This window comes from Passer domesticus (assembly GCF_036417665.1).
Source record: "Passer domesticus isolate bPasDom1 chromosome 8 unlocalized genomic scaffold, bPasDom1.hap1 SUPER_8_unloc_1, whole genome shotgun sequence".
Taxonomy (NCBI): Eukaryota; Metazoa; Chordata; class Aves; order Passeriformes; family Passeridae; genus Passer; species Passer domesticus.
The window spans coordinates 48,815-68,182 of NW_026989900.1; the positions used below are offsets into that span (position 1 = coordinate 48,815).

Genomic DNA, 19,368 nt, shown 5'->3' on the forward strand with positions numbered 1-19,368 from the left:
GTGCATTTGAATAAAAACCAGTGGCTGTCCTGAGCTGTGTCTCCAAGGCATTTCCTCAGCCCTTCTCTGGCTCTGCAGGGGCAGTGCCTGTGAGCAGAGGTGGAGGGAAGGGGCTCCCAGCACAGCAGCACGGCCAGGGACGATGGTCCTGCCTCTTTCCACATCTGCTCTGCTCAACTCCACCCTCTCCTTGCCAGCCCTGCTGTGGGTGCAAGGCCGGAGTGCTCTGGCAGCTTGGTCACTGTCCTGCTGCGTGTCCGTGCTGTGCCCTCAGGCAGGGACAGGCCATGGGCACTGCTGGGACACAGCTGGGCTCCAGCACAGCAGCTCCACCAGCAAAGGGCATCTCCTGAGCGCAGGGCAGGGAGGCTTTGCTCCCATCCAGAGTCACTCTCAGGACTCTCAAAGAGGCTCCTTGTGTTCCTTGTTCTCCCAGAGCTCAGTGGGATGAGATCAAGGTCTTACTGGGGCCTTCAGAGAACTCAGGTCTGGGTCAGGTTTTGCTTGTTGGTGGCCAGTGCCCATCAGATGCTGAATGGTCTGAGCTGAACCTTCCTGGGGCTCTGCAGCTTGTGCCAGGGCTGATGGCAGGGGAAGGTTTGTCTGGAGGGCCTTGGGAGCTGCCAGGAGAACACAGGGGACCTGCAGGGACAGGGTGTGCCAGGGACCAGCAGGGAGTGGAGCTCACTGGGCACAGGCCTGGCCAGGCTGGGGTCACCCCGAGATCAAGGACTGAATGTCTGCTGTGAGCCAGGAGAGCTCTGCAGCCCAGGGACACAGCAGGCCCAGGGAAAGGAGTCTGGGCACTGCCTGCTCTGACCCTCAGGGAACTCCCCCAGGAGGATCCAGGGCAGCCCCAAGCCCCTCTGGCAGCCCTGGCACAAGGCAGGCACCTCTGAGCCCCCTCCATGCCCCGCAGAGCCTGTGTGGGAGGGGGTGAGTGCAGGGAGCACCATCAGCTGCCTCTGTGTGCCAGGCTGAGCAGCAGAGCCCAGCAGAGGCAGCCCAGGGCCCCGGGCAGCACAGCCCCCGTGCTCTGCAGAGCAGCAGCCCCAGCTCGGGGCTCTGGGCAGCAGGGCAGGGGCTGCAGCAATGGCTGCTGGGGCCAGCACAGACGTGTTCCCCTGGGAAAGGCTCTGGGGGCAGCTGGCATGGGCCAGGAGCAGAGCAGGAGCCCATGGGTGTGCAGAGGAGCCCTGGCAAGAGGCTGGCCTGTCCCTGGGCCAGCAGGAGCTGCCTGAGGAGCCCCGGGGCCAACTCTGCTGCTGGGCTGGGCAGTGGGGCTGGCCTTGGGGCTGCAGGAGCTGCCCGAGCTGAGCATCTGCTGAGCATTCCAGACCCAGAGTGGCTGTCCCTGACCTCCAGTGCCTGCAGTTCCTGCTGCAGGGCCAGACCTGGCTCTGCTGCTCTGCTGGGCTGGGGCAGGGCCAGGGAGAGGAAAATGATGGACCCTTGTCTATACGAGTCCCCACAGTGTCAGAATGGGCTATGTGGTTCCATGACGTCCCACAATGTCACAATGGCTCCTTGGTTCCATTAAGCCCCACAGGGTCACGATGGTCCCCTGGTTACAGGAGGCCCTGCAGTGTCACAAGGCCCCCTTGGCTCTGTGGAGCCCACAGGGTCAGTTTTGCCAGTGGGCAGGGTCAGCACCAAAGACACAGATACCAACTGAAGGAATTGTGTCATTTATATAAGGTAAATCAGCAAAAATTACAAAAGTAAATCAAATAATGATTAGAAAATAATTACAAAAGGAGCAGCTCAGCAATGCACTCAATCATCACCACCAAAGATCAAAGATTGCCTGCAGTGATTAAGAAAGATCCAATACCAGTTCCCCTCAGGCTTTACCATCCCCCAGATCCACACAGCAGCTGGGGGAAGCTGTCACAGCCAAGGGCTGCAGAGCCACTCCTGGACACTGGGAATTCCTGCAGGTGCCTCCAGCCACAGGTGAGGCTCCAACCTCGCTGTGAGAGGGCTCAGCTCTGACAGTGCTGAATGAACAAACTGACAGCACTTCTAGTGCAGGAACATCTGGTTTCGTCCTCCTCTTGAGTTCCTCCCAAACCCTGGCCAGGGCCCAAGGAGGAACCAAGGGAGGTGACTTTGATCCTTCAGCCTCAAACAAGGCCATATGGGGCCTTGTCTGATTTCTAAATACAGAAAGGTAAATCCATATTTCACCAATGATCACATACAGAGATCATACTGCTAATAATTATTCATTAATGAGCAGATACAAAGATAACCTTTGTTTGGAAGGTTCATCTAGAGGTCAGCTTGGCCCAGGGCCTGCTGTTCAGGCCTCACTCAGGGCCTGGTGTTGAGGACGCAGGACTTCAATCATTACTTTAACCTGCAGATGAACTACAACCTTCTTAACAATTCTTTCAACAACACAGTTTAGATTTAGGCATTAGGCGTAAAGGCATTGCCTCTTGTTTTTCAATTAAGTGCTGTTCAAATTCATTACTCAGAGATATAATTCGTATTTCTTATAAAACAGCCTTAAATAGTTGTTATTCTCCGTTATTTTATCAAATGTCCCTTTTTTTTTTTGAGACTGTGTCTCTTTCTAGACAAGTCTCAGTACCCCATTTCCAGCACAAGGTGTCACAACAACTCTAACATGGAATCATAACACACCAAGTGCTCACACTGCAATGATGACACACTGCCACAAATTCATTTCAGAGCAGCCTCCAATTTGGCAGCCATGAAGCCTATACCAGCAAGAAAATTTTTCTTCTTGCTGCCACTCTTCTACTGCCTTTTCTGTCAAGGTGATTCCTGATTGTTGGCCTTCAAACGCAGCACTGATAGCAGTGCAACATTCATGTCCCATAAGAGCCCAGGTTCCTCCCTTGTTGAGATGAACTCTCTGTGTGTAGAGACACAAGGCTTGGCTCCATGTTTCTCAGAAAGCTGATTTATTATCTTATGATATATTAAAATGCTACATTAAAACTATACTAAAAGAACGGAGATAAAAGATCATCGGAAGGCTACAAAGAAAAAGAATAGAATAGAATGCATAACAAAATCTTGTGACTGCTCACAGCCTCGACACAGGTGGCTGTGAATGGTCATCAAGTGAAAACAATCCACATGGATCAGTGGAAGATGCACCTGTTGCATTCCACAGCAGCAGATAGTTATTGTTTACATTTCTTTCCTGAGGCCCTCAGCTCTCAGGAGGGGAAAAATCCTAGCAAAGGATTTTTCATAAAATATCATAGCTACAAACAGGCTCAGCACAGAGGTGGCTGTTGCAGGTGCCCAGGTTTGGAGGGAAGGCTGCAGCTCCTTGGGATGTGTTGGTGTGGGGCCATAAGGTTTGTGCTGGGTCCCTGGAGCAGTGGGAACACCCCACTGGGAGATGCACATTAGGAAATGGGTGCAGAAAGGGCCTGAAGTGTGACCAGCTTTGGTGAAGGGTTCCATAGGAAATAATATTTGTACTGAAATTTCTGACAATTTGAGGCTCCTTCTCATATCCTTTGCTCGACGAACATTCCCCCTTTGCAAGAGCTTGGGGAATCCTGAGCTCACACAATGAAAATCCCTGATAATTATATCTCTTTCTTTTTTCTGATGTTGTCATCCCAGCAGGAGTCAGAGGAAGAGAATATGTGTGACCTGCCTGGCTTTAACGTTGTGCCAGGAGCAATGCCACGGGGAAGCTGGTCAGAGGGGCATCTGAGAAGTGTGTGCTACATCAGTGATGTCCTAATACTGATCTTTGCACAGAGATGAAAAAGTATCAGTTTGCATGGCCTGAATGTCTGGCTCTGGACATTCTGCATTACACAAGATGTGCTGAGCTCATCTGGCTCTGAAATATCATCTCTGCACCTTAGCCAGGAACAGCATCAGAATTCTGAACAGATTCATCAAAATCAGTCAAAAGCCAGAAGCAAACCTTGGCAATACACATCAGTGGCAGGTGAGGAGACCAAAAGCTTCCATTCTTGTTCTTGCAGAATGCATTCAGCAATAAAAAATCCTCTCTCTTGGCATTAAAATACTTTAGTTTCAGCTCTGCCCCAGACTATCAGTGTCAAGTATTTCTCAGGGTGCTTGGGGGTAGGTTCTCCCCCTGGAGCTCTCTGCAGGTTGGTGCTAATTCCAGATGTTCCCTCAGGTTCAGATGTTTGGCTGCCTGAGCAGAGAGTGCAGAACAGGGATTACGAGCACTGGCATTTGCTGTGCTAGAAAGTGCAAGGGACACATTTGTGCCAATGAACTTCACACCTTGAGCTAGGAGGATCAATTCTTGTTGTGCTCAGCAGAGTCTGGGGAGAGAGGGGGTTTCCAAAGGAAATCTTGGTCCATGTAGGGCTGAGGCTCCCTCCAGGCTGGCTCCAGCCCCTCAGGGTGCCCAGGAGCAGGGCTTGCCCACAGCCCAGTGCTCCCTCCTTAGCCCTGGGGCTGCCCAGGGAAGAGCCATGGCTGAGGCTCTGCAGGAGCACACAGGGTCAGCCCTGCTCCAGCATGGGATCCATGGGCCAGGGCACGCTGGGCTTTGCCCCTACAGCTCCCAAGTGTGTCCAGAGAAACTGCAAGGAGAGGCTCACCTCTGTCAGTGGGACCCCTCTGTGCACAGGGACCCCCACTCCTGGGGTGGCTGTGCCAGGGACCTCCAGCCCTGGGAACCTGGAGCAAGTGGAAAGCACAACTTCGCAAAATGCTGCCTGTGCCTGAAGGAAATGCAAGGAGAACTGGGGTGTGAAAAATAAAATTTGTTTATTACAGAAGAACAGCAGCAAAAATACACAAGATATTTACATTGTAAGGACATTTGTAACAACAACAATCGATAGAACATATATACATAAGAACCTATCTAACAAAAAATATATGAAACATATTTACAGAAGACAAAAAGCCCTAAAACCTATATCCTAATGACAACATCAAAGTGTAAAACGTATGTACAAAAAGGTGGCATCTCTCTCCATGATGTCCATAGGTCCTGGAAGAAAAGCAAATGCCACGGTCACTCCAGTCAGGCACAGAGGGCTCTTGCATGTGCCCCCAGGCTGGCAGACACTGGCCCAGCAGCAGGACTCTGCTAGCAGAACTGAGCCTGGCTGGGTCTGGGACAGAGCTTGTGTGGAGCAAAGCAGGCACAGGATCGGCTGTGGGTGGCCACCAGAATCCAGTGCCCTGGGTACAATGTCCCTGAGCAGGGAGCACCCAGCCCAGCCCCAGCCTGGCAGCAGGAGACCCAATCTGCCTGTCCTGCTGCTGGCATTGCTCTTCATGCCAAGATCAGGGCCTCTTCCTCACCTTTTTAATCAATATCCATGTCCTCAGTGGAATCTTCCATATCCACGTCCATCTCTTCTTCCTCAGTCACATCCACGTTCATCTCTTCCTCTCCAGGGTCTTCTCCGTCTATTTCCATCTCCTCCTCCGCATCAATCTTTATATCTACCTCCATCTCCTTCTCTCTTTCTGGGACAGCCTGCAGAGGTAGCAAAACCTCAGAGTGGGCTCCCTGTCCCACTCTATCCCCACAGAGCTCCAGCCCACCCGGGCAGGTGTGGGGTGTCCACCTCCATGGAATGGCACCATACCTTCCTCAGAAGAAAGGGAAGCATCCTGCAGGGCGGGATGATGAAATCCAGGCACTCAGGAGCTGTCAGGAATGATGGGGGTATTGGGGGGATAAGAAGAGTGAAAGGCGAGGGCAGGAGCAAGGTGCAGAGCGTGTCAACACAGCGGCCAAGGGTTGTGTTGTGCCCTTTGCTGGGCGCTGGACTTTCCAGCTGGAGCGTGGGCTGTGACATCACAGTTCCCAGGCTCCATCTGAAGTGGACACTGGAGACCATGGAATGATGGCGTCCCTGAATGGTTGGGCTTGCAAGGGAGCCTGAAGAACAACATCTTGTTCCCAGCTGAGCAGTCTTCCCCCAGAGCGTGCTGCTCAGGGCCCTGTTGCCAAGGATGGGGCATGCACAGCCTCTGTGCACAGCCTGGGCCAGTGCCCCACCACCCCCAGTGGGAAAGAGCAGCTTCCTTAGATGCAGCTTCAATCAACCCCCTGCAGTTGGAAGCCAATCCCCCCTTGTCCTGTCAGCACAGGCCCTGCTGAACACTCTGTCCCCTTCTTTCCTGCGGGACCCTTCCAGTCCTGCACAGCCACAGGGAGGCCTCCCAGTGTCTCCTATCTCCAGGCTGAGCATCCCCAGCCCCACTTGCCCAGCAGTCAGTCACATCAGGGCGAGTCAAGGCTGCAGGGTAGCAAATAGCATCAGGAACTGAGAGATGCAAGCTTTAGACCCAGGTTTGCCTCTAAATGGACAAAATTAATAACATTGGAGAGGAAGATGGTGGGACACTGGTTCTGTTCTAACTGGTGATTTATTTTTCTTCTTTTCTGTCATGCTGACCCAGGTTTTTCTGTTTGAAAGGAAGCTTGGCACAATGTCCATTGTCTTCTCCATTTGTGAAACACCAAGCGGAGTCTGGGCAGGCTGATATGCAGAGCAAAACCTGAAAATACACTAGTGATCCTGACCCTGGGGGATGCAGATAAACCCTACCAGAAGGAATTTCTGGAAAGCTGATCCTGGTTTACATTATCTTGAGTTTGGCTTTGGCAACTTCACCAGTCTTTTATGAAAAAGCAAACAAAAAACTCAAACCAAATCAGACAAAATCCCAATCAATCAATCAAACAAACACACCCAGCAGCAAACCAATCAAACAAATAGATAAAAAACGCCAAATAAAACCAAGGTAAATGAAGAGTTAGTATTAGTTGTGAGGATAGCACAGCAGGCAAATGGCTGCTTGCCACAGGATCACCATCAAAAGCCACATAGAACAGCTGCTCCAAAATATACCCAAGAGGAGAAAAAGAAAAAGTGATGCATGGCAACTTTGGGGGCAGCTCCACATTCAGGTGAAGGATGAGCACGCAGTGGTACAGATCCAGCATTGCCCACCCTCCAGGCTGCTGTTTGCTCCTGATGAAAGCCCCTTGCAGGACTGTGGCCCCTCTCAGTGCAGTGTCAGTCACTCCCAGAACTCTCAGCTGAGCCACTGGCATTTCCAGAGTGACATCCAGTGGGATACCCTTTTCGGTTTGTCTCCTAATGCCACAGGGGTCCTAAACAGTGTATGCCATCCCATTTTTGTTCTGTTGATATTGACTGCTTGGTTTTATTTTGTCAGCAGTTCTATTCATTATGAATTGGAATATGATGAAGAAACTAAGGAAGTTAGCACCTATAATTAGTGCACATAGCTTAACTGATGCGGCAGCTCATTTAATGCTTGCTAGGAAAGAACTAGAAAGATTTAATGAACAAAATTGGTAAAAAAAGAAATGGGAGATTTGTAATAAGTAGTAATACATTTGTTCATTAATTAAATCAATAGCTAAATAACTATACAATATAAAAGAATAGTTAAATAGCCAAAAAAACTTCTTGTGCAGATACATATGGTTGCTGGTTTACTATAGTGCTTTGGGAATTCCATTGTAAAGTTATGCCTTGTGAAAGGAAAGTAATGAGAAGCAGCTGTAATAACAATCCTTAAACTCACTAGAATTGCTTAGCTTGCAGAAAGTGTATAGTACTAGTAAGAATTGCTTAGCTTGCAGAAAAGTGTATAGTGTTCTGTATAGATATGCCTTATAAGGCATAAGTTCACTCAGTGTTCACAAAGAGGAAGACTAAGGGGGACTAAGCCTTCATCCCACGACCACCAGAAGGCAGAAAAAGACCCCCTAGCAACTGAATGACCAAGTGCAGAAGACAGATCACGTCATCCCTAAACCCGGAGAAGAAGACAATAAAAGGTGGACTCAGGGGATAGGAATTTTGTGAGCCAAAGTGGAGCGGAGACTCCGGGCCGCCCAGCGCTGTCCTTGCTTATTCTTGCTTGCAAAAATAATAAAGATAATTATTTGATCCTTAAATTCAGTGGACTTGTTTATCCCACTGCCCAGACCCTAAACAGCCCCAAATGTGCCCCAGAAATGTCTCCAGGGACCCCAGAGTGGCCCCTTTTACCCTGTGCGTGAAAATAATAAAAAAATATGTCAAAAGATCTAAAAATAGCACTAATTAGCATTAAGAAGGAGAAATAAATGGCCAATAGTGGTCAATGATTTAATGAAAGGAATTGTTTTATTTAAAACCAATGACAAATAATTTTTTGATTGCTAAAAATGTATTCAATTTTTCACATAAATATCAAAGGTAATAGAAATATACAGTAATAATAATATAAATTTAAAAACTATAATTATAATTTTATAAATTAATCAATCTTATATATTTTAAAAATGCATACTTTTTTATGTTTTGGGATGTCAGTCCCAGGTGGGCCATGTCAGACATGGTGAGGCTGGGGTGAGGAGCAGGTTGTCCAAAATGGGTCAGCCTGGAAGGGGCTTGTTCCTCTCCATGCCCAGATCTCCTAGGGAGACATTCAGCATCAAGATCACCTGGGGAATCGTTCTTTCACCTCTTTTCTGAACTGAAAAATAAAAACCCACACACGTGATTAAACCCAAACATCATGCTGTCGGTGCACTTTGAAATCTCCCTCCTTAACAGAATTCCAGACTGACTCCAAGCTGCTTCACAAGCCCTGGAGGCTTGGAGGAAAATTGAAGGAAGAGAAAGAGCTCCCCAGGGCTTTCTGTATTTTAATCAGCCCTACGGTGGATTTGGGGCTGGGTCCAGGAGCCTCAGGCACTGAGAGAAGGATGAAGAAGCTGCTCAAGGAGTCAGCAGCAAAACTCCAAGTGCCTTGGAGCATGGCTGGGCCCCAGGGAGGGCAGGGAGTGCCAAAAGCTCCCCAGAGACTGCTGAGAGCAGATCTTTGAGGCCAGGAGTGCAGGGAGCCCAAGGCTCTGGGCAGGGAACTGCAATGCTGAGCAAGGCCTGGGCTGGCTGGGGGAAGCAGAAAGGCCAAGTCCTGAGCCCAGCCTGGGCCAGCAGGGCCTGTCCCTCACGGGTGGCTTGGGGCTCTCTGTGGGGCAGGGGGATGTCAGGGGCAGCAAGGACAAATGCCATCAACCTGCAGCCCCTGCCAGCCTGGCCAGGGAGGCCGAGGGAGAGCCAAAGTGCAGCCCCTGCCAGGAAAGTTCCTGCTGTGGGGCCTCCAGAGGCACTGCCCGAGCCCAGGGCACAAAGGCCTGGGTGCCTGTGGCCCTGCCAGCCCTGCCCAGCCCTTGGCCATCTGTCCTGCAGGCTGTGCCCCCTGTGCGTGCTGCTCCTGTGCCCTGGCCGGCTGCACTCAACCCTCTCGCTGTGCCCCAGCATTTCTCACCCAGCGTTTCTGTGCCCTCCCTGGGCTCCCTGCACCCAGCGCTGCCGGCTCCTGGCACACAGAGCCGGCCATGGCCCAGCCTCACGCTGCCACACCTCGAGCACCACAATTCCACCCTGGCAGGGATTTTGCTTTCTCCTCAGCTCCAGCCTGAACCTTCCAAGCTGCACTTTGGGGAGGTTTCCTGCAATTCCCACTCCCAAGGAAAGCTCTGTCTCCTGCTGCTCACAAACAGGGAAGGGCTGGTGGGAGAAGTGCTGGTCAGAGGCTGTTTGGGGCACCGTCACCATGAAATTATGAGTTGTTTCAATATTGTGTGAAAGAAGGAGGGGCATCAATAAATTTTCTGCCCTGGACTTATAAGAGCAGACTTTGGCCTATTGAGGATGCAGATTTGGGGAGTACCAAATCAGGTATTGATTTTTTAAAGATAAACAGCCCTTACAAACAGCCCTTACAAACAAACATCCTTCCTTCAGTTCCAGGAAGGATGGAAACGCTTCAAAAAAGAAATCTTGAAGGAGCAAGAGTAGGCTGTCCCTTTGTGCAGAAAGATGACCCAGAGGGGGAAATGACTGTCATGGCTAGGCATGGAGCTTTTGCAGGAATTTAGGGATTACAAAGAGGGTGCAGCATCTTTGGACATAGGGGCAGGTAAATCAAGAAATGTTTAAGGTTGTTGTTAGTTTGTGCAGAAAGAAAATTAGAGAAATGAAAGCTCAATTAGGACTTAATATGGATACTTCTGTGAAGGATAATTATTATGTTTTTATAAGCACATTAATGTCAAAAGGAGGGGTAAGGACAACCTGCATTTCTTATTGTGGGAGATATGGTTACCAAAGATGAAGAATGGGCTGAGGTACTTCACCTCTTCTTTGCCTCAGTTTTCAACAGTAAGACAGGCTATCCTCAGGACAAGTGTTCTCCTGAGCTGGTAGATGGGCACAGGGAGCAGAACAGCCCCCTGGAATCCAGGAGGAAGGAGCTGGGGACCTGCTGAGCCACTCAGGTGCTCACAAGTGCCTCTGGGAGCAGATGAGATCCATCCTAGGGGCTTAAGGGAGCTGGTGCATGATCTCCCCAAGCTGCTCTCCATCATTTACCATCAGTCCTGGATCAGCAGGGAGGTCCCAGAGGAGTGGAGGTGCCAATGTGAGCCCATCCCCAAGAAGGGTTGGAAGGAGGATCTGGGGAACTCCAGGCCTGTCAGCCTGACCTTGGTGCCTGGCAAGGTTATGGAACAGATCACCTTGAGTGCCATCACAGGGCACCTACAGGATGGCCGAGGGATCAGAGCCAGCCAGCGTGGATTTCAATATCTGCATTGATAGTCTGCATGAGGGGATTGAGTGCACCATCAGCAAATTTGCAGATGACACCAAGCTGGGTGTGAGTGTGGATGTGCTGGAGGGTAGGAGGGCTCTGCAGAGGGCCCTGGACAGGCTGGATCCAGGGCCCAAATCCAACAAGGTAAGGTTGAACAAGACCAAGTGCCAGCTCCTGATCTTTGGCCACAACAACCCGTACAGCACTAGAGGCTGGGGACAGAGTGGCTGGACAGCAGCCAGGCAGAAAAGGACCTGCAGGGACTGATGGACAGCAGGCTGGACATGAGGCAGCAGTGTGGCCAGGTGGCCAAGAAGGCCAATGGCTCCTGGCCTGGATCAGGAATGGTATGGCCAGCGGAGCAGGGCAGTGATTATTATCCTGTTCTCAGCAGAGGCTGGGCAGCACCTCCAGTGTTATATCTAGTTCTGGGTCCCCAATTTATGAAGGACATGGAGGGGCTGAAGCATGTCCAGAGAAGGGCAACAAGGCTGGTAAAGGGGTCTGAAGCACAAGAGCTGTTACGAACGGCTGAGAGAGCTGGGGTTGTTTATCCTGGAGAAGAGGAGGCTCAGGGAAGTCAAGTCAGTGTCAGGACACAGGTTGGACTTGATGATCTCCAAGGTCTTTTCCAACCTTGCTGATTCTGGGATTCTCTGAAACCACCCTTGGGGCAGTTGCAGGATGAGCCCTGGGCCTCCTCTTCAGAAGCTCCAGCAGCCCAGGTGCCTCAGCTTCTCCTCCTAGGCCCAAAGCCCATCCTGTCAGTCCTGCAGAGCCTCTGCAGCTCCTCCTCATTGCCCAGAACAGGGAGCCCCACAGGCAGACACAGCAGCCCAGATGTGCCCCCCTGGCCTGGGCTGCCTCTGGCAAGGGAGCAGCACCAGGCACTGCAGGAGCCTGCTGAAAATTCCTGCAGCACTTGGAGGATGATCCTGCTCCCCAAGGGACGTTCCCATGGTGCCAAGTCAGGAACTGCAATGGGGAGTGGGGCCAGAGAGGAAAGGGCAAACAGGGATGGGCTGTTTGCAGGGGAGGGAACAGGGCTGGGAAACAGGAAGAAATTTGTAGAAGGAAAAGTAAAGGAAGCAAAGGTGAAGCCAAGGAAATGCCCAGGACAGTTTGGGGATGGCTGCCAGGCAGCCCTGGCTCTGAGCAACAGCGGCTGCAGTGGCACAGAAAACTCCCAGCTGATGGGAACAAACTTTCTGGCTGACTGCAGAGGCCAGGACAAAGCTGAGTGGTTTCCCTGGTGTCCTCCAGCCCTTGCTGGCCCCAGGGGCTGATGGCATTTGTGCTCCCTCAGGTTCATGTCCCCACAAGCAACAGCATGGGGGTGCTCCTGCCTGCTCTGTGCAATGCAAACAGGGGCTCCTGAGCCAGTGCTGCCGTGTCTGTGCCTGCAAGGATGCGGCACCTGTGTGAGCTGGGGGAGAGGCCAGGGCTGCAGAGGGGGGATGTTGTTGGCAGCTCCATCAGGACGCTCTGGGACGCTGCCCTGGGCTGTGCAGCGCCCTGGGGATGGATCAGCCCCTGCTCTGCTGCTCCTTCCCGTCTCCCCCAGGGCCCTTGCAGAGCCCCAGCCATGCTGTTTGCCCCCAGCCTGCCCACGGCCAGCCTGGGGCTGCTCACCCTGGGGCTTTTCTGTGATGAGCATTGGCCTGGCCGTGTTCTTGAGAGAGCCTGGGCAAGGAGCCTGCAGCCCCCAGGGCCTGGCCTGAGGCGTCAGCGCTGCCCCAGCAGTGCCCATGGCCTGTCCCTGCTGCAGCCCCGGCACTGCCACCCCCAGGACTGTGCCCGGCCCCGAGAGCACTCAGGCCCTGCAGCAACACCAGGGCCACCAGGGCAGCGGGGCAGGGCCACGGCAGCAGCACTGCCAACACCAAGTGCTGCTGCTGCTGCTGTGCCAGCACTGATCTGCCCCCAGCTCTGCACACAGACATTGCTGCTGCAGCTCCAGAGATGGCAAGAATAGAGGGATCTCTGGAGAAAACTTTACTGGGAGATCCTTTAGTTCCTTTAAAACCTTTGAGACTGCAGCCCAACATTGTCACAGTCTGTGGCCACAGGGAAGGTGGAGAGAAACAAAGTCAGAAATGGCAGAAACAATCATCTAGCTTTAGGAAGAATATTTAAAAAGGAAAATGACAGGGAAATCAAAGAACCAAACCAAAAGAGCTATAAGTGATGACTTTTATTACAAGTGATTTGCAGAAATTGGCAATCAGTTTAATACTTCCTAAGATGTGCAGTGATCAGTCTTCTCACTGCAGCCTTGAGCTCCTGGTTCCTCAGGCTGTAGACGAAGGGATTCAGGGCTGGAAGCACCACCGAATACAGAACTGACACTGCAAGACCTAGGCATGGGGAGGAAATGGAGGAGGGTTTCAGGCAGGCAAATACTGCAGTGCTGAGAAATGCATTTCTCCTGCATTTTTCCTTTACAGATTCTTTCAGTCATCTCCTGAGAGGTGCAGATGGTTCTGGGGCTTTTCATGAACTGATTGTACTCTTGATTTAGATGGAGACTGTAGAATTGATTTCAGATGTAGAGGAATCTGAAGTGAGCACAGAAACAAACTCCCTCTGTCAGCCCATTTTCATCTTCTAGATCACTTTCAAGATGTCCTTGGGGGTGTTGGAATGATGATCACACAGCTCTCCACTTCTGGCTGCAGGCTCTGCAGATTCTTTCTTTGCATTCAGTCAGGCTTGCATTCCCTAGGAGTTCTTGGTAGCCTGTCATGTTTTCTTAGGGTAGAACAGTAACAATGAAAACCTTACCAATGGCACAACTGCCCAGCCCACAAGGAAAAGAGAAGAACAAGCTGTCAAGTTCTTCAAATATTTGTCCTGCTTTGCTGCAAGTGTGCTGCACACACAGTGTGGAAAGCCAAGAGAAGCTGAAGTTGGTGGCACACCTTGTGACAGAAGCTGCACCTCATTCTTCAGGAAAGGTTCTTGGAAAAAGCAAACAGGACTGAGGAGAAGTTTCTGGAAAAACTGAAAGAGCTTTTAAGAAATTAACTGAAAATTGAAACAATTCAAGACATTTTTCTCTATTTATTTTTATGCTCCCCTTTTCCATCTTGCACTAGTTGTCCATCCCATTAATTCCAAACAGATCTCACCTCTAACATCCATGAGTTGGCAAGTTTTAGACATTTTAAGATACCATGACCTACACACAGTTTGGCTTCCCCTGTTTTTCTTGGAAAGCAATGTTGGAGAGGTAAGTGCAGTGCTTGGGTCAGGTACAAATTCTGCATTCAGGGAACACGCTCTGAGAGTGTTTGACCCTCAGCAGGGACAATGCACAGCAGCGACCGAGGGGATTCCTGAGGCACTGTGCAGGAGTCCAGACTCTGGCTCTTGGCTGAACTCGGCAAAGTTCCCGTGTTTGGACAGGCTCAGGGGCTGCCCTCGGGGAACGTGGGGCTCGGGGCGGGGGCGAGCGGGCAACGGACAAACGGACACGGGGACAAACGGCCCCGGAGCTTCAGTTGCAGCAGCAGCAGCGGCAGCAGTAGCGGCAGCAGCAGCGGCAGCAGCAGCGGCAGCGGCAGCAGCGAGAGAAGAAACTTCAGATTCCCTTCTCCTCTCCCTCTCCCTCCCCGCTGTCCCGTACCTCTCCCGCTCTCCCTTTCCCGGTCTCCCCTCCTCTCCCCGCCTCCCTCTCCCCGTGCCCGGCCGGGCCATGCCCCCGGCCCGCCCCCGGCCCCGGGCGGGGCTGCCCCGTGCCTGCCCCCGGCCGTCCCGCCGAGGTCTGGACCCAGCCCGGCTCTGGCCGTGCTGGCGGTGGCGCTGCTGGGCGGGGTTCAGTGCCTGGGGCGGCATCGCCGGCTTTTGGCTCCGCCTGGCCCGACCACGGCCCCGGCCCCGGCCCCGACCCCGGCCCCGGCCCCGACCCCGGCCCCGGCCCCGGCCCCGGCCCCGGCCCCGGCTCCTCCCGGGTCCCGCGGAGGACACACGCGGCGCGGCCGCTCCCGCCGCCTCCGCTGCGGCTTGCCCGGCCCCTGCTCCGCCGCTCGGCAGCGCGGCCCCCGGCCCCGAGCCGCCGCTGTCCCGTTGCAGGGAGCGAACGCCGGGGGATGGCCGGGCCGGGGCGGGTGAGGGGCGCTCGGGGGCCGTTGCTGGCCCCGGGCCGAGCGCTGACAGCCGCGTCCCGCCCGCAGGGAAGGTGCAGCAGCGCCTGAAGGAGCGGTACCGGCTGGGCTCGCTGCTGGGCCGGGGCGGATTCGGCAACGTCTTTGCAGCAACGCGGCTGTCGGACGGCGCCCCGGTGAGCGGCGGGGCCGGCGGCGGGCGCAGGAGGAGGGGGTGGAGGAGGAGGAGCAGGGGGGAGGAGGCGGGCAGAGGATGGCACTGGGCAGGGTGGACAGCGAGCTGAGCCCTGTTCTGCACTTGGCTTGCAGGTGGCCATCAAAAGGGTGCCACGGAACCGCGTCCATCACTGGGCTGAGCTGGTGAGTGAGCGAGGTGCTGTGCTGGGCAGGGATGAGCCGAGGCCCGGCAGGGTGGGAGCCGCCAGGACGCCTCGAGGGAGAGCGGGCATGGGGCCAGAGCAGGGTGCAGAGCATCCCGGGCTGGCTGAGGGCTTCCTGACCCCCGGCACGGCATCAGGCCCACTGACAGCATCGTGCTCCTCCCACAGCCCGACGGCACCAGCGCACCCCTGGAGATTGTCCTGCTGGACAAGGTGTCCAGTGGCTTCTCCGGTGTGGTCCAGCTGCTGGAGTGGGTTGAGCTCCCCAACGACATCTTCATGGTGCTGGAGCGGCCAGAGCACTGTCAGGACCTGCACCATTTCATTCAGGCACGGGGCTTCCTGTCCGAGGGGGTGGCGCGGCAGCTGTTCCGGCAGGTGCTGGAGGCCGTGCGGCACTGCACCAGCTGCGGGGTCCTGCACCGTGACATCAAACCAGAGAACATCCTGGTTGACCTGGCCACCGGGCAGGCCAAATTGATTGACTTTGGCTGTGGCACCTACCTGCAAGACACAGCCTACACTCACTTTGCAGGTGAGCCTACACAGGGCTGTGCTCCCCCTCCTGGCATCTCACAGCCCAAGATCTCACAGCCCAAGCTGGGTGTGGCAGCGGGGATTCTCCCTTTTGCTGCCACTCGGGGGACTGAATCTGCAGCTGAGTTGCTTTAGAGCAGGGCTGGGTGGGGAGCCATCTTCCAGCCCTGCTGGCAGCCTTTGCCCACCACTGTGCCCAGGACTGGGGCTGGGCTGGTGCAGCCAGCCTGACAAAAACAGCCGTGGGTGGGGGTAGCAGAGAGGGAGGTTGGAACCTGTGTCCCAGCCGGTTTGTGTGCAGGCAAGAGGAAGGGCTTGGACTGCTCCACTTGCCCTGTTTGTCTTGCCTTTATAATATGTTTGGGGCAGTGCAGGCAGGGAGAATGAGGGCATGGTTTTTCCCCAGCACGCAGTGGGTATTTCCTTTGCATGTGATGGTCAGGCCTAGCCAGGGCTTCCACTGTCCCCTTCCCACACCAGTGGCTTCTTTTGCAATCCCAAGTTTGTACACCAGTCCCAGATGCTGGTGAGAGGACAGTGGTCACCCCGTGTGCCACTGATGCAGCCCCCACCCGCCCAGGGATGCTGGGGCCAGGCTCTGGGAGCAGCAGCATCCCCCTGATGAACTCCATCTGTATTCCACAGGAACACCATCATACAGCCCCCCGGAATGGACCCGCTTTGGCTGGTACCATGGCGAGCCAGCTACCATCTGGTCCCTGGGCATCCTGCTGCACGAGATGGTCTGCGGGAAGATGCCTTTCAGGAGGGGCTGGAACTTCAGCTGGGGCCAGCTCTCACTGCCACAACGGCTCTCTCCAGGTGAATCCTCTTCTCTGGGCACGGGGGGAATACCAGTGCTGGGAGACAGCAGCGGGCTCGGGAGCATCCCACTCTGGCAGCTGCTGAGGAGGTGGCACATGTCCTGCTCTCCCCCAAAACCAAGAAAGTTCAGGCCCAGCTCTGAGCGCATCCAGCATGGCCTGGTCATGGGAATAGTGGGGCAAAGCAGACAGGAGCCTTCTCCAACTGATGGGCAGTTTCTGGTTTCTCTCCCCAGAGTGCCAAAATCTGATTGGGTGGTGTTTATCCATGCACCCCTTGGCCAGACCCTCATTAGAAGAGGTGTTCTGTCATCCTTGGATGCAGGATATTCATCTGCCCTAGAAGAAGGGAGAGAGCCACAGGCACACTGTGCTGCAGGGCCCTGGTAAGTTACAGCTGCACACATGCCTTGGCAATGAGAAGCAAAGAAAGCCAGCCCGTGTCACTGCACCAGGGTCATGGGATGGGAACACGCAGCCCTTGTGCTGGAGCTGAGCTGCTCTGCCCAGCCCTGGTGGCTGCCATCCAAGCAGGTTTTGCTTGTCCTGGTTCCCTGACAGCTGGGGCCCTGGGCAGAGCCCTGACAGCCTGGTCTCACCCCAGGGAAGGAGAAGGAGCCCCCAGAGAAGCTGTACCGGGTGGGGCTGCTGCTGCAGGAGACAGCGAGGATGACATCAAGGATGACATGAAGGATGACAACCTCTTCCTCAACCTGGCCACCAGCAGTTGAAGGTGATGCACTTTGATTGTGGCACCTTCTTCAAAGCCAAACTCCACAGGGAATTTGCAGATGAGTCCACACCTGGGGAAATGCTCCCAGATTTGGGCATTGCCCAGCCTGGCTGGGAAGCAAAGGTTCCCCCCTTTGCGGGGGCAGATGCAGCTGATCCTTCAGTCGGCTGCCCAGCTGCTTTTGGCAGGGCTGGGGGCATGGGCTGGGGTGGGTACGAAATGGGAGTGGGCTCCTGGCCCTGCCAACAGCCCCCAGCACCCACCGTGCCCCAGGCTGGGGCTGGGGCTGGGGCTGGGGCTGGGGCTGGGGCTGGGGCAGCCAGCCCGACACAAACAAACCCCTGTGGTGGGAGCAGAGGTGGGACTCCAGAACCTGTGCACAGGTGCTTTCCTGTTCAGGCAAGGAAGGGCTTGGGCAGCTCCACTGCCCTTGTTTGCTTTGGGATCACGGTTATTGTGGGGGACAGTGCAGGGGGAAGGGAGAAAACCTGGGCTTTGCTCACACATGGCTGCGTTTTTCACTGGCATGCAGGGCTTGGGCCTTCCTCAATCCCCTCACAGAGATATGATTTTTACCTTTGTTCTTTTTTTCCCTTTTTGTCTGTAATCTATTTTCAACAATTTGTTGTTTGTTTTTCTAGAGTAAGCATTCTGGTTGGTCCAGTCTGGATCGGGAAGTTCTTGGGAGCAGCTGTGGCGTGGATGGGCCGTGCCCTTGGAGCAGGCTGAGGACATCGTTTGGGACCAGCTTTTCTTCCAGCCATGGATGGCATGAGGTGGGTCCCCGCCTGCTTGGCAGGGTGGGATCAGAGCTTTTGGGAGATGGCAGTGAGCACAGGAGCATCCTGCTCTGGGCAGCTGCTGAGCAGGTGGATGTGCCATGGCTGGCTGCAGGCTGGGCACATGTCCTGCCCTCCTGCCCTGCTCCCAAAGGCAGCACTGATGGGCAGCTCTGGGCACAGCTCTGAGCACAGCCAGCACGGCCTGGGCACTGCGGGGAGCTGGGACAAGGGGACAGGAGCCTTCAGCTGACGGGCAGTTTCTGCTTTCTCTCCTTGCAGCCGGGCTCTGTGGATGCTGAGGCTGCTCTGGGCTCTGCCAGGGCTCTGCTGGAGCTCAGCACCGGGCCGGAATCAGCCAAAGAAGAAATGGTGTCACCTGCAGCACAGACTTGCTTGAGCATTTTGGCAACACAGCTCAAGTTTGCAGAGTGTTCACCTCCCAAAAATTAAACTTGTTCAATACCTTCTGAAATCAAATCAATCTGGGATGACTCCAAATGACATTTTTCAGCTTGCTGAAGATGTAGCTCAGCCCTTCTCTGAACAGTTCTCTCCCCCACCTGCCTTTTACTTCTCAACTGCTCCCTTTTTTCCCCCAGTGAATTCCCAGCCCATTGCTGTCTCCATCACTCTGTTGCCTTCCTTGATGCCCCTGACCACAAGGAAGGCTGAGCCCCAGGTTTAGGGACTCATGCTGTCACTGGCTGAGGAGCAGCAATGTTTCATTGGTCCAGTGGCATTTTAGTGTCATTCAGAGCCACTCTCCAGCCCTCAGCACTCCTCACTTCTGAGTTCCCACTCCCTTCATCTTTGCAGCAGGATGAGCTCTGTGAATCCCCTTGAGCCTCCCCACTCTTCCCAGCCGATGCACCCACCTCAGTGAGGCTGAAGCTGAAGCTTCTCTGTCTCCTCTGGCACTCCAGTCCAGTCCCCTGTGTGGGGAGCCCCAGCCCCAGAGCACAGCACACAGCATTGCAGTCCGGGCTGGAGCAGCTGCCCTGCAGCCCTGGCTTGGCTGTTTGTGGCAGCTGAATGCTCCCTGTTTCCAGCTGTCCCTGCAGGATGGCCCCAGGGCAGAGCCCAGCCGGGCTCCCACTGCAGCCCCTGGAGCTTGGGGCAGACAGTGCTCCCAGAGCTGAGGTTGATGGGGAGCACTCGGAGCTGTGCCTCGCACTCAGTGCTGGCAAGTGTTGTGTTCTCATCTCCTGCAGCCTGAGGGGAAAACAACCTGTGCTGCCAGGCCAGCACAGCCCCTCTGGGCAGAGACAAGGCTGAAAGGCTTTCCCATTCCAGAGGAGCCTGCACTGAGCCTTGGCAGGGCCTGGCAGGGCTGGAGCCGGGTCTGGCCTGCTGTCCAGTACTCGCTGCCCACCA

The 19,368-nt window shown here is 54.3% G+C and overlaps 4 long non-coding RNA genes across 4 annotated transcripts; 3 read left to right on the top strand and 1 right to left on the bottom strand.

Annotated features, from left to right (window-relative positions):
• Positions 1 to 1,582: 1,582 nt before the first annotated feature.
• Positions 1,583 to 4,044, top strand: LOC135291632 (uncharacterized). The gene is made up of 2 exons (XR_010354397.1): positions 1,583 to 1,698; positions 3,616 to 4,044. It is a non-coding gene; the product is annotated as an uncharacterized LOC135291632 (long non-coding RNA).
• A 702-nt stretch (positions 4,045 to 4,746) lies between these two features.
• Positions 4,747 to 5,735, bottom strand: LOC135291642 (uncharacterized). The gene is made up of 3 exons (XR_010354405.1): positions 5,589 to 5,735; positions 5,299 to 5,476; positions 4,747 to 4,981 (listed from the first exon to the last, which is right to left on the bottom strand). It is a non-coding gene; the product is annotated as an uncharacterized LOC135291642 (long non-coding RNA).
• A 136-nt stretch (positions 5,736 to 5,871) lies between these two features.
• LOC135291635 (uncharacterized) lies at positions 5,872 to 7,934 on the top strand. Its single transcript, XR_010354399.1, has 2 exons — positions 5,872 to 6,298; positions 6,409 to 7,934. It is a non-coding gene; the product is annotated as an uncharacterized LOC135291635 (long non-coding RNA).
• A 7,579-nt stretch (positions 7,935 to 15,513) lies between these two features.
• Positions 15,514 to 18,860, top strand: LOC135291636 (uncharacterized). The gene is made up of 6 exons (XR_010354400.1): positions 15,514 to 15,653; positions 16,301 to 16,477; positions 16,716 to 16,865; positions 17,084 to 17,212; positions 17,854 to 17,988; positions 18,274 to 18,860. It is a non-coding gene; the product is annotated as an uncharacterized LOC135291636 (long non-coding RNA).
• Positions 18,861 to 19,368: the final 508 nt, after the last annotated feature.